Source organism: Cynocephalus volans, chromosome 14, assembly GCF_027409185.1.
Source record: "Cynocephalus volans isolate mCynVol1 chromosome 14, mCynVol1.pri, whole genome shotgun sequence".
Lineage (NCBI taxonomy): Eukaryota > Metazoa > Chordata > Mammalia > Dermoptera > Cynocephalidae > Cynocephalus > Cynocephalus volans.
Window position 1 is genome coordinate 12860987 of NC_084473.1, and position 14777 is coordinate 12875763.

The following is a 14777-nucleotide window of genomic DNA, read 5'->3' on the forward strand; positions in this document are numbered from 1 at the left end:
ACACAGGCATCCAAATTTGCTCTCTCTTTCTTCCTCTCTTTATCTCACCATTATGCTGATCTCTGCTTGGCTTCATTAGTCATCATCTACTTCCAAATGGCAGGCGATATGGCTGTTGGCAGCCTCAGATTTATATCTTTCCAGCAGAGAGAAACATTTTCTCTCCCTATACCTATATAGCAATCCCAGGAAAAAATATTGCTGGTTCTGCTTGGATCCCTTCCTTGTCTCTGAACAAATCACTGGAGCCGAGGGTGCAAGGACATTCTTACTGATCATTCAGTCCTCAGGTGCCAACCTCTGAGGTGGGGACAGGGTGTTATGATTGACAGTCCCATGAGACTCCAAGAGAATGGCAGAATAGTCTTATAGAAAGACAGGATGAGAATGTGCAGGTGGGAGGACCAAAAAGTCTATTATATTCTTTGTTTTTCTTTTGTAAGTTGATATAGATATATTCCTTGATAACCTATTATTTTATTCTACTTACTGTATTTTTTTTTCAGTATTGACTAATTGCAAAGATAATTTGAGGCAGCTCCAAAGAGAGCACAGGAAAGAGAAAACCCTGATCTCAATATAAAAGGCAAAAATGGACCGATCATCACACTATTCCTAGACACCCTCATGGGGAAAAGACATAAACACTGAGAACAAGATCTTAGTCTTGAGTTTCTAGCAATCTAGGCAAAAAAGGAAAGAGTGGGTGCACGATTCTCATTGTCTAATGTTAGCAGCTTGTTGCCAAGGGGTAACAAACTTTTTTTAACACTGAAATCTGAGTTTAGTTTGTCTTAGATACTTTTATCTATGAGGTATTTATGTATTTTTTTTTTCAAACCAGCAGATAATTCTTCTACCCAATCTCTGCAACTATGGATGGCTCTTTTATAAGCGTTTTTGGACAAACACATGCATCCAGCATCTTTTAAAGATCTTATTCAAGTGACAGAACCATGCTATTAAGAGAGCTGGAGGCTGTTGAGGGAAGATGACTGTGCTGAGTGAGGATCAAATTATCAATTTAGATGTTTCAGACACACAAAAAGGACCAGCTACAACCATCTTTTCTTCAGAGGGATTGTTTCCTTCTGTCTCAATAAGGAAAGTGAAAACCATGAGAACTCATTGTAAATAAGGTCAATTTGATTGGGAAAGTCATGATGAAGAAGTCATCTCTAGAAAATTTTGACATTAAAGATGGTAGTGCCGAGTACATTTTTACTGCATGATCATTCTGTGGACAGGAAATGCAAGTATGAAGTAATCCCTCTATTTTCCAGGTAGGTGAATACATGAAAATCCTATGAAAAGGCAAAAAGATCCTGGTGCACCTAAAAATCAGTGATCCTGAGAGCCAGGCAATCTAAGTTCTGTTTCTGGCTCAGTCCTTATTTGCTATGTGGTCCTGTTATTTGCTATGTGGCCTTTTTCTTATTTGGGCTTTGTTTTCAAAATTCATAAAATGCAAGTCCTGGTTTATATGATCACTGCTGTGAATTGAATGTCCCCCCTAAAGCTCATTGAAGCTTAATCCCCACTGTAGCAGTGTTGAGGGTGGGAAACCTAATTATGGTATTTAAAAGGTGGGGCCTTTAAGAGGTGATTAGATTGTGAGGACTGTGCCCTTGTGAATGGACTGATACATTCATGAAGCCATGGGCATGGTTCTGATGGCTTCATAAGGGAGTGAGGAATTAGTTCTCACTCCTGCTCCTACCTCTCTTGCCATGTGATACCCTGTGGCACTCTAGAGTCACTACCAAAGAAGGCCTTGATCAGATGTGTTTCCTGGACTTTGGATTTCCCAGCCTATGAACTGTAAGAAATAAATTTTATTTCCTTATAAATGACACAGTTTCAGGTATTCTGTTATAAGCAACAGAAACTGATGAATACAATTACAAAGATTTCTTCTGGCTCTAAATGTCCACATCTAGATCATATTTTAATAATATAGATTCTAGAAAATATGCTTATTTAATTGTTAAGTGACAATATTGCTTTCCATATTTAGGTTTTGGAAATTGGTCTTAACTGGTAATAAAGTCTTATATTTCCAAAATACTTTTTTTTTTCCTGTTTTACTTAACAAAACTTACATGTCTCTGAGAAAGATTTTGAATATCCCTCACTCCTATTAGTTTGTCCTTCATAAGTAACCATCTTCCTCACTATACAAGGAATAATGAAAGATTCAAAGTTTTCTTGAATCTCTTTTTCTCTGTAGCTTTTCTTTATGACATTCTCTTGGGTCTGTCAGTTGTCAAAGACATTTGTTCCACCCACCCACCTTGTAAGAGTGCATCTCAAAGTCACCGTCTGCTTCCCCTGCCTCCACTGAAGGGGCCAGAGATACCTACTTAAGAACAAGACTTTATGTTTTACAGTTGTTTATGCCACCTGCATGAGGGTGCCTATGTTGGAAATGGAGAATAAAGGCTTCATCTAAGAAGGCTGAGAGTCTTCTCATAGTTCTGCTAATAAACTAGCTAGAGGTATAAGAATTGCTAATACCGGTATACTGCTTTGCAGTTTACAATACCCTTACATACATATTATTTCATAGGATCTTCACAAATACCCCTGCAAACAGGCAGTATTTATCGTGTTTCCTAGATGAAGCAATGAAGCTCCAGGTGGTTTAACTGAAGTGCCAAGACAGTTAGTGAGGACGAGAGGAACCAGGGTGAGAGTCCAGCTCTCACCAACCCATTGCAGGAGCTTGGGCTAGCACTGCATATGACTCACTATCCCCTCAGGTAAAACAGGAACCACAACCTCAATCTACCTAATTCATAGGTATGAGTGTGTTCTGAGAAAACACAAATGCCATTCATTCATTACTGACTAAAATCCAAGTCTATTTCAATAGCTCAGAAACATGGTCAAATATCAAAGACCTGAATTTAGCAACTTCTAAAGTCAAAATAAACAAACGCCACACAAACTGCTTTCCCCTCAGAACAAGGTGGTAGTATTAAGCCCAGAGTCTACCCAGGACTCCATCCAACGGGACCCGAGAGGGGAGAGATGAATTTCAAGTTCACAGTTTCTGTGTGGTTTGAGACTGCCCTGGCCAAAAGATTACTTACGATGGAGAAGAAACATTCTTGCGGACACAAAAGCTGAAGACAAAACAGGAAAAAAAATATCATAGATTTGAAACCCTTACAAAAATAACAAATGAATAATTTACAGCTTTTCCTTGGTCTATTGAAAAACATTGGAACACGTTCTTACTCAATGCAACTTTTGAGTTCTCTTCCTGCAGCTATTACTCGCTTAGTCATCTTCATTTTTTCAAAGACATTTATTTGGAGTCTGTTGCTCCTGGCTTTTTGTAAGACACCATCAGGCAAAGCGTGGATCTGAGCATCCGCCTCCAGGCTCCTGCCATCCCAGGCTTCAGCCTTCAGAGGCAGTGTCTCATGTGTCTGTTGTCTGCAGACGCCCCTCTGCTGTCTCAAGCCCGCCGTGGGAAGCTGGTGATGGTCCCTAGCCTCAGATTGCCATTCATTCACCTTTACTCAGTCCTGTCCTTTTAAAATCCCCGGATCTCATTCCTACCACCCAGAATACCCTACACCTTACATTTGTTGATCCCTTTAGTTTACATAGGGCTGCCTATGTAACCTATTTAGATTTCACAAATAAAAATGCAAGATACCCCGTTACATGTGAATTTCAGATAAATAAATAATTTTTAGTGTAAGTTCATCCTGTGCATACTTGTGATCCTACCCTTGTGGGAGAAGCTGAGCAGGAATGACTACTTCCATTCTGTAGAGTAGAAAATAGAGATCCACAAGCGTTAAAGAAACGGTTCAAGATTACACAGCTAGGAAGCGATATCGCTGGAATTTGAACCAAGGCTGGCTGACCTCAAAGCCTGTGCTTTTCCATGGCAATGTGCTGCCTGCATTAAATACAACAGTGTATCTACAGCACTTGACAGTTTTCAAAACACTTTCAGATGCATGAACTTAATTAATCTTCACAGGAACCCTCGAGATAGGTGCCATGTTTTATTTGTTCTAAGAAACTTTTTTCTTTTTTTTTTTTTTTCTTAACACTTTAACGTCTTTGATTTCAGGATGTACTTTAATAGTGTGCCAGTCTAATTGGCAGCATTGTTTTTGCTTTCTTAGTACAGCATAAAATAATGGCATCTTGGATTGAATGATATGTAACATTATTATGTACTTTGGACAGCTGAAGACATAAGCTCAAGGGAGTCTGGTCTGTAGCCTAAGGTGATGGACACTGTAATGAAACCTATATCTTTCTGACCTTCTAGTCCCCTTGTGCTGAAAGGAGATTACACAGACTTTCTCACTAAGACACACCATGGAGCTAGTGGGTTCAGTGAACTGTGCCAGATAGCAGATTCTGCTTCCAGCAAGAGGGTAGCATCGTGCCCACCCTCCCACGCCTTTCATACATGTCTATGGAAGCTTAGAGAGCTTAAAGACTGGGCAGGTAAAATGAAGAAACTGGCAAAGATTGGCTTCCTTCTCTTCATCTAAACCTTCCAGGGCAACTGTACAGAGAAAACCACAGCTAGTTGCAATGTCATACAAATGAAAGATTCAAAGAAATGTGAGGTGGAAGCCCGCCTTGGTAAAGTCATCCTGCGCCTGGACCCGCCAGCTGGAAAGCACTGCTGACAATGTGCGAGCTGCTTGCTCTGAGCCTGAATCCTGGCCCAGTCCCTGAATGACTCAGGCAGTGCTGCTACCACCACTTCCCCTTGGAGCCTGGGTCTACAGTCTAGACTGTGCTGGAGGCAACCATTCTTGATACCGGGCCCAAATTTCCCAGCATGTATTCACAGAACCTCATTCCAAGTGCTGAATTCTTGGGCTCCAAACAGCTAATATCAGAAGGGAATCTTCATTAGAAAACAGAAACACATTTTGCAGGAAACAGAAGAAGAAAAAGAAAAATTAGGCATTGATTGCAAGCAGCCAGGTCTGAGATTGAATTGATTTACACTTTCAGAGCCTCAGGGGCAAGGGTCTGAAAGATGATCGTTTCAAAAGAGCCGGATCTGAAGGCTATAGAATTAAAGGCATTCAACAAGGTTCTTCCTTTAAAGAAAAAGAGGTTCCCCCATCAGAATCAGAAGCGTATCTGCAGGCCGCCCTCTATTCTCATAACAATCAGATGCGTTACACTTTGCTAAGCTTTCGGTAATAAATCACATCACTTGAGCTTCGCATATGCCTATGGGGTCAATGTTAATGTTCATATTCTAGACACAAAGAAACAGAGGCTCAGAGACCTCAGGAACCTTGCTCAAGTTGACAGACTATTAATGGCTGAGCTGGGAGCTGAGTCCAGACCTTCTGACCCTGCAGGCTGTTTCCTTCACTCCTTGTATGCACAGCTGCTGGCACCTCAGGGGGATATGAACGGAGATCACTTCTGGTTGGGTGAATTTGGGAGAAAGTTTGGGGAGTGTTAGGTAGAGTGGAGTGAGAGGGGTAGAGCCCACAAAGGGCTCAAGAATTTGCAGGTAGCCTATAGGTACTGACCTGTTGGAGTCTTTAGCATGTGTATGAATAGAAAAGACCAGCAGCCAGACCCAGAAAGGCCATACTCTCCTTTCCCCACTTTAGTTAGTATTTATTTATTTATTTATCTTTAAATTAATCTAAGATAAAGGCTTAGACTAGGGATGGCTTTTGGAATTAAAGTCCTTTGAAGGTGAATTAGATGATTATAAAGAGAATTATTACATCCTCGCTGTAAGAATCTTGATGCAGGAAAAAGTTTTTTCCTTATCTCTAACAGCATCATACTTCCTCCAGTGCAGCCAAGTTTGCCCAAAATGGTGTCATGGAAAGAGAATGAACTTTTCCATTGAACACAATTGGGTTGAGTCCAGGCCACACCACTTACTGATTTTTAGCCTGGGGCAAGTCATCCAGCTTTCCTGAGCATCCGTTTCCTGACCTGTAAAATAGAGGTGAGCTTGCCTCTCTCAGAGGGTTCCCTGAGATCCTCCACACAAGACCGATGAGGTCCCAGACTACTCGGCCTTCCCGAGTCCAGTGCTGGTTCTGTTACAGTCAAGCACACCACATCAGAGTTTCATTTTTGCCTCTCTCTCCCCTTTAACACTCCTGGCTCCCTGGAGATTTCACTCCATGGTGTCTCTGGCACCTGCATCAGTGTCTGGCTCAGAAGAGACTCTCGGGAAGAGTCTCCTGGAAGAGGGGTACTGGCACGGCAGGAAGCAGGGAAGATGGGAAAGAAGGGATTGGGTTTAACATACTCCAGAAATCTAGAATTTGTCTCCATTTATTCTAAGACCTGCAGCCTTCTCCATCCTTCCAATCTCTCAAGCCCTTGTCACAACCTCTGCTCTAACCCACATACAAGTGACTTTTAAAAGGAGCAGTTTTAGGATTAAAAAAAAGGAAGTTTTCCCCCCACAGGAGGTTAGTAAGTTAGAATAATGAAACACTGGTGTTTTACAGCTGACAAAGCTCTTTGCTTCCATAATCATCCTTGGTGTGAGTCTAGCAACAACCCTCCAGGGTAAGATGGGCAGGCAGTACTATTTTCGTTGTACAGATGAGGAAACTGTCTCAGAGGTAAAAGTAAATGCCCAAGGTCACACAATTACTAGCGACAAAACCAGAACCTGCAGCCAAGCTGTCTGTTTCTCCCTGTGCCTCCCTGTACTTCATCTCTCAAAGACAATGCAAAGCTAATAAGCCTAATAGTAATGACAGGAGAAAGTGCCTCGGACGCCTGGGTTGTGAGTTGGCTCTCGACTCTCAGCTGGGACGCTGCTCAGCCTACACTTCCTGCTCACTCATTGGACAGGCCTGGGAGGCCTTTGAGGAGAGCGGGCCGTGCAGATCTGCAATGGGGCTGAATCATGGCAAGCCCAACTGTTTGGTCAGAAGAGAATGGCGTGGGTGGCATGTCCCAGACAGAAGATGTTTGGCCAGATGGAGACGCGCCTGCACACTTGGATCCGGCTTGGCTTGTTGCCGGATCCCCCCATGCTGCTCTCTACATGGGTGAGGTGGCCACAGCCAGGGGGCCACATGCAGCTCATGGAGCCCTGGGACCCTTCGCGTTGGGGCATGTTCAAGGCTGACCAGGGGCCACAGCCAGCCAGGGTGAGAGGCTGGAGCACCCAGAAGTGCAGACATAATCTAGCTCTTGGGGAGGGAATTTGGAAAGTGATAACAGTGTGGCAAAGATGCTATTTATACAGCATCCATCTGGTGAGCATTCTGGGTGCTTCCCTTCAGGCACACAACTCAAATACGAGTACAGCAGGTTCTTTGGCTGAAGCTAAGGACTAACTCTGCCATTGCTGAGTGGCCTATGAGAGTATCCTGCCCCAAATCATCCCACTTCCATGGAGGACTATGTAAAATGGCCCTCCCTTTCTCCTCTATAATGGCCATAAGAATTATTAGAACAGCTACCCTTATTCTGTACTGTGCTAATCATTTCTAATCTTTATAACAATCCTGCTAAGTAGGTGCCGTCATTCCCATTAGATACGTGAGAAAATCTGCAAAGATTAAGTTATTTACCCAAGGCCTGCCCACGTTGCATGGACCTAGGGCACTAAGGCCAGCTGGGGTGCTGGGGTTCCTCAGGCTGCAGGTGCCAGAGCTGGGGTTGGAATCAGGTCTCTCTAATGTCGAAGCCCAGCTATGCTCGCTCTGTGCCTCACGACCTGCACCCCCAGTTACAATCTTCTCAATGCTCCCCTCCCAACTTCCCTGAGGCAAAGAACACCTGAAATTCCTCTGCAGAGGGAGCCAAGATGATTGTTGCTTTCAGTGGCCCAGGACTGATTTTCACGTGGCTTCAGTCCACTGGGATTTATAGGCAGTGTTACCCCTTCGTCTTTGGCAAACCCAACTGCACATGGCATCTTCACAAAGCCTGACAGAGGCACTGAGAATCAGGAACTCCCCCTCCTGCTACCTCCAGCTCCCTTGACTCTTTCTCTGCCCGTCCTGTTCTTCCTCTGAGCCCAGCCTGGCAGTGCCAACAATGCGGGCATCTGCAGCGAGACTGGGAACATATCTGGCTCCTCCGTGCTCCTTTCAGGGTCCTGTGGGGCCTCATCAGGGTTTGAAGAAGATCTGGGAAGTCATCTGTGATAAGCATCTCAGCCTGTCTAGGATGGTAAGAAACGAGGGTCAGAAAAAGGATCTCAGAAGGCCCTTGAGTGCATTTATAGACATGAGTGAGAGGAGACAATTATAGATCTGTAAATCTAACCAAATTTGGAAAAATCCCAGGAGAAAAACCAAGTTTGCTTGAATCTGATGAGGAGGAAGGAGAGGAGGGAACAGACAGAGGGAGGAAGAAGACAAAGAGCACAGGGAACCAGCATTTCTTCACGGCTCCTATGCATGTCACCCACTGGTGGGTGCTTTGAGACCGGAATGAGAGACAGACTTTGTTTTTAGTGTCAATTCATCAATATATGATGTGTGACTTTTGGGCAAGTCATTTCCCTCTCTGGGCTTTGTGTTTACATCCCAAAATGTGTTGGGGTAGATAATCTCCAAACTCACAGCCAGGCCTATGAAGCTGGCAATATGGAGTCTTCACATTGCTTCCTCCTGCAGAAACTCTGAGTTAACGATGGCAGTCTCCAATGCCTTGTCATTTTACACAGAGGCGCTGGAGTCCCAGAATAAGCGTTTGCTCTGGAGTTCCTTGCTGGTGCTGATGGGCAATGCCTCTTGTCTTTTTGTTCTGGCTTGTTATCATTTCTTCATATCCAGGATGAGGATCTGGTTGGGTGTTGATTGGTACTAGACTAGAAAGGCCATCTATGTCATTGTAGATCTGAGACATCAGCAAGGATAAGGGGGCCTCAGGTGGGTGGAGACCAGGTAGGAGAAGAGGTGGAGAGGAAGAAGGAGGAGATGTGATGTGTGGGGTTGCCGAGGATGATGGCTGCCAAGACGTGCGTGTGTAGCAGGTCTTCAGCCAAATCTCCTGGCAAGACCAACTTGCCTAGGAGGATAATATGATTTAGCTGAATGCAATGGACCCAGATAGAAACTGCTGTCAAGGGACTTGAGTTCTAGTCCTGGTTCAGCTACAAACTGACACATATCTTTCTCTTTCTCTGCTCTTCTTCAAAATGAGGGGTGTGTGGGGGCCTTTTCAATGATACACAGTAGCACCTTGATCACTTACCCTGGCCCCCCACAGAAAACCTAGGGCCACTTAGCATGTCCAGACTGCTTTACCACGATGATGTTCATAGCGCTCAGCTTTCTCTAAGGACCCAAGTAATTATCAGAAGTGGGTGTCCATCTTCGAGCCGGCTGCTTTCAGTAGAGCCTCTGCTCTTCAAGGTGACCGGGATGCTGTGCTAAGCTTGGGCGAGGGCTCCCTCACCTCCTTGACTCTTCTGTGCCACACCTGAGTCCATTTGACTGCTATCTGCCGAATGCCTGTTGAGTGCATTGCCAAGGTGATTCCAGCATCAGCTGGGAATGGAAGGAGACATTCTCTAAGATTCCCCCTAATTCTGAGACTGAGAAACTTAAATCATTTCCAGAATCATAGGGAAGAGATATAGAAGAGAGAGCAGGACATGGCTTCTAAGAAACTAAGATCATTAGGATCTTTAAAAAAAAAAAAAAATATATATATATATATATGATTAGACCTTTCATGTTTTGTATGTGTTTGTTTTCTTTTCTTTTTTTAAGTAAAATGTGGGAATGTGTTTTGCAGAACACTGTAGTTGTTTCAGAAAGCAAGAAAACAAGCAAAAAGACAGAAAAAGAGGAAGGAAGGAGGAAAGGAAGAGAGGGACAGAGGGAGAAAAGAAAGTAACAGAAAGGTTAAAGGAAGAAAAAATAAGAGAAAGAAGGCTGGAAAAGAAGGAAAGCTCAGGAGGAAGGAAGGAAGGAAGGAGTGAGGGAAGTAGGGTGGAAAGGCAGCTTGTAGAAAAGGATATAACAAGAAGGCTGAAAATAAAAGATGTAGAGAGGAGAGAGGGGACAAGAAAATAGGACAGAAAGAGAAAAAAGAAGAAAGAAGAGGAGAGAGAGGAAAGGAAACTAGAGAGACCAGCGTGCACTGGAGGACAGGTTTGCAGGCGGCTGCGGTCCCGGCCACCCCCAGGCGCAGGTGGCCGTCCCACGCCGCGTGGCGTCGTCTGAGGAAGAGCTCCTCTGGCTGTGGAGCTGATCCCAGCTGGCTCTCGGCACCCAGTCCCCGCTGTTCCTGAAGGAGGCTGGAAGAGGAGTAACTCACTTGTTCCCTTGCCAGTGCGGTGCCCCAAGACATGGGCCGCTGGAGCCCAGTTTTGGCTGATGGCTTGCTAACCTCTTGTGCTGCCCAGCCTTGTCCCTGCACTTCAACTTTCCACCAAACATGGAGGGAATGTGGCTGGAATGCTGGTGGGCATTCCGACCACAGACCTCACATCTCTGTAAGGAGCCCAAAGAGCCTAAGCAAAGTCACAAAATGGTAAAGTAGAGACGGTTTTGAGAAGGAAGATTGCAAAGCTCTGGGCAAAGTTCTTTCAGAATCATCTGTATCAGTTTTGTTCAGATTACTTTAATGAACCTCTTTTAAAATTAAAGGATCCTGAGTTTCAGCATTGCACAAACTTGGATGCATATCCCATTTCATCACTTCATCTCAAGTATGTAATTTAACCTTTCGGAGCCTCGGTCTTCTTACCTGAAAAATGGGGTAAGACTCTCAATCTCGTAGAACTGATGTGAGAGTGAGAGACCTGCAGAGGTCAGCTGCTTCCTGGTGTGCTACCTGGTGCTAGGCAGGTGCTCAGCAGATGTTGGTTCTCAAGACTTTAAGCATCTGATTCCACTTCTTTCTTTATATTACCATTCAGTGAGATGTGCCAAAGCTTATGTTACTAGAAAATGACCATTTATTTTAAAAAGCAAAAAGCAAAAAAAAAACAAAAACAAAAAAAAAAGGGTTTTACATGGCAAATATATTCAGAAGGAAGTAGAGATAATGAGCAAGGAAGGAGGTTCCCTGATGTCCATGCATTTGCTGAGTTTGATGGTGTCCCGACATCCTCTATTTGCTACCAACCCTCTGGTTGCTGGCTTTGGCGCCCAGTGGTCTCTGGTACCTCCTGCTCTGCCGCTTACATCTTTCCCCAAATACTTTTCCCCATCAAGTTTAACCTCTGTCATTTGTCTTCTTAATGTGTAGTTTTTACTCTATTCCGCACAATTTTTGTTTCCTACCCTGAAACTTGGAAAAATATTTTTGTCTTCTTCTATTTTCTGCCTTTAAAAAAAAAAAAACAATTTTCTAAGAAGAATCAGCTGTTCATACCATCTGGTGTAAGTCTCAAGAATTAGAGAAGAGTTTTCAGTGATAAGAAATTTCATTGTTCCTGGCTCAGGTATGCGGGCAGGAATCCAGAGATGTAGAGCAATCTCGCACTTCCTCCTGTTGGGTTAAGCTGTTGTTTAATACACGAGCATTGTTTGAAGGTGGTATCTTACAGGCACACTAACACACATACATTCAGGCAGAAAATATACAACAGACTAGGAATGAGGTCAGTCAGACGTCTCATTCCACTTCTGTTACTAACCTGCGGTGGGAGGCTAGAACAATTATACAATCCCATAAAGCAGATCATATATTCCAGTTTTATAGATGAGAATACTGGGTGCAGAGTTGCTATTTTTTTGCTCTTAATACCACATTTCTATTATGTATACCAGCAAACATTCAAATTTAGCATTTCTGGTCCCTGAACAAAGCACTGAAAGTTTATATTTGAAGGGAGGACTATTCCTGTGGCCATGTTGTGTCTTTAATTCAACACCAACCCATTTTGATGCCCTCAGGCCATAGTCCCTGCTCCCGCTGGTATGTACCGGCTCCTCAAAAAAGACAAGTCTGGCATGTCTGTTTCTTTCATACATCCTCATCTCCCCTTTTATATTTTTTTATTCAATCAAATACATTTAGAGACAACTCTGTGCCATACATAATGTAGACTGGGTTAAAGAAGTGACAAAAACAAACTTGTTTCACATGGAGACTTTACACTGTAGTGAGGGTTTGGGGGAAATGGAATACAAACAAATGATTAAATGAGATAAATTCGGATTGTAATATCAAGAAAATAATGGAGGGATGTGATTCACAATAATAACAGGGGGTGTAGAGGGCAAAGCTGTCTTAGATCGCTGCTCAGGCCGAAGCTCTCTGAGAGACTGTGGCTAAGCTGGGAGTTGGAGCGTGGCAGGCAGCGCTGAGGCGTGGGGCCTGGGAATGCTGACCAGGACGTGGGAACTGCATGAGCAAAGGCCTGAGAGGGGGAGGACTCAGCCTTTGGAGGAAAAGTGCCCAGTGGTGCTGCACCTGTGCACAGGGAGAAGAAGCCATGCAGTGAGGCTTGCGGAGGACACGTGGGCCTTAGGGACGGAGCAGTGGGAAGGGTCTGTTCTTGTTCTAAATGTGCTGGGATGATACAGAAGGTTGTCAAGCCCTGGAAGTGAATCATCCAGTTTTTGTTTCTGAGATGTTCTCTGACTTCTGTGTGGAGAATGAACCGCAGGGCGAGCGACAAGCCACGGGACAGCCTCAGGGCACATGGCAGTGGAAGGATGTCTATAGCGATGGGAGATCTGGAAGGCTGCGGGATGGATTTCAGACAGCTGTTGCAAGACATTGGGGGCACTGGCTGTGGATGACGGCCTGTCCATGCAACCGTTGCCATCAACAAGCTCTAAAAGTGGGTTAAGATGAATAACTAAAAGGTGGTCTGATGGGGATGGGGGGGGCAGACCAGGAGAGACGTGACCATGGAAACACAGAGAGTGGACAGAATGGTCAGCGAGGACAAATGACACCGGGGGACCAGTAGAGAAGTCAAAATGGGAATAAGTAAGTTGAATGAAGCAGTTGGGATCAAATGAACCATCCTGCACTGTTGAGGGAACGTGAGGGGAGGCAGTGGAGTCAGAAAGCTCAGAATCTTGAAAAGTGTGGCCCCGAAGAGGATGGAGGTGACGTGTGGCAGCCAGAGGGGAATGCAGAGCCCGGGCAGAGGACCCAGTGGGATATTAGAGCAAAGTCCTGGGCGGAAGGACTGCCTTCTGACACACAGAGAGAACCTTACTTCCCGGGATGGTTTGGAACCCTCCCCTTCAGGAACCTTCTGTTCTCTTTCCAGTGTCTCAGCTCCTTTTCCTTTCTCTCCCACCCCCCACACCTGCTTTGTCATCAAACTCTTTTTGAGGTGACTGCGCAGAGGCAGGTGTTAGAAAGGAAGCACATGGACCGAATACATTTGCACCGCAGTGTTGGGGAGTGGCAGCCCCACTTCTGGGAGTGTTCGTGTTTTACAAGTGAGCACAAGGAAACCCACCCTACATTCTAACGAGTGATGGGCTCTTCAGACAATGAGAAAAGGTGCCGTGAAAAGTCCGGGGGTGGTAGACTGATGTTCAGTGATTCGTGACCAGAGTGTGTCTAGATAGCTAGCTTACAGTCACCCCCAGGGACATCCAGTATGCTCATCCATCTCTGAGCCTACGCCTGTCCTTTGAAAAGCTGCTTCTAGAGATTCCTTAACTAGGAAATGTGTCTTTAACACTGGAAGAATCCCACCCAATATGTATCTTATCAAGTGCCATAGATGTTGTTTTTGCACTCTTGGGGGCGGGAGTGGGAGGCGGATGGAGAGCCCAAAAGCAATACCGGGAGGCTGAACATGAACAACAGGAGGATTCAATTAGGAAAAAAACCTCGGTATCACCCCCCTGGGACCACACTGCCTCATTCCTGCAGGAGATTCCATCTTTGAAATGTCTTCTCTACAAAACTCCCTCCCCGCACCCCCTTGAAATTTCACAGCTGTGATACAGAGGGACTTGGAAAGGCAGAAAGACAGGGGGATTTTTCCTTCCTTATGGTCATATTTAACAGCCAGTTCCCAAAGAGCATTAATAAACATTTAAACTTCAAAAACTTAACTTGACATTTCTACATCCTTCCCATTGTTGCTCTGTTTTTGGCTTACAAAGTGTCTCACACAGATGATTTCGTACGGTACACACAGCACTAAAATGGGTTCCTGTGCTCTGGGTTCAGAAATGTGTAGTCCAAAGATCGGATCGAACCTCCAAGATCAGTACATGGGGCACAGGAAGTGAAAACACAGATACTCTGTTGGCAAAAGGGCCAATGGAACGGCAGTACTTCTGAGCAGTTTTCAATCTTGCATTTGACTCCCATATATACTGTGTCTTAGTCATTCTACCTCAGTTTTCTCATCTGTAAAAGGAGGGTAGTGATGCTTTCCTGCAGGTAGCCTGGAGATTTAAATTAAATGATAAGGTATTTAAGTGACTTACACATAGGCGTGTTCAGTAAAAAATTATTACTAGTGGCTTAGCAACAGTATTCATAGCTACAGGAAGAGAAGGAGGAGGAGCAAGCACTTGGAGATCAAAGGGCAGATGAGTGTGACAGGTTGAGGGAGACAGGTTGTTAGTGTCCAGGCAATTAAACAGCCCCAAGTTTACCAGGAAGGCTAGAACTTAATGCCAGAAAACTTCAGCAGTGAAGACTCTGCAAGCACCCCAGATCATCGGAGAGCCCCTGCCTGTATAAGCTGCCAGCCCGCTGGAGAGGCTGTGGGTGACGAATGCACAGATGAGTCGTAGCCTAAGTCACGTGGCTGGGCAAATGCTGGACCCTGCACCTGTCTGCTGCATGCCTCACCTGGCTGCCAGACTCTTTCCTAGGAGATCCTT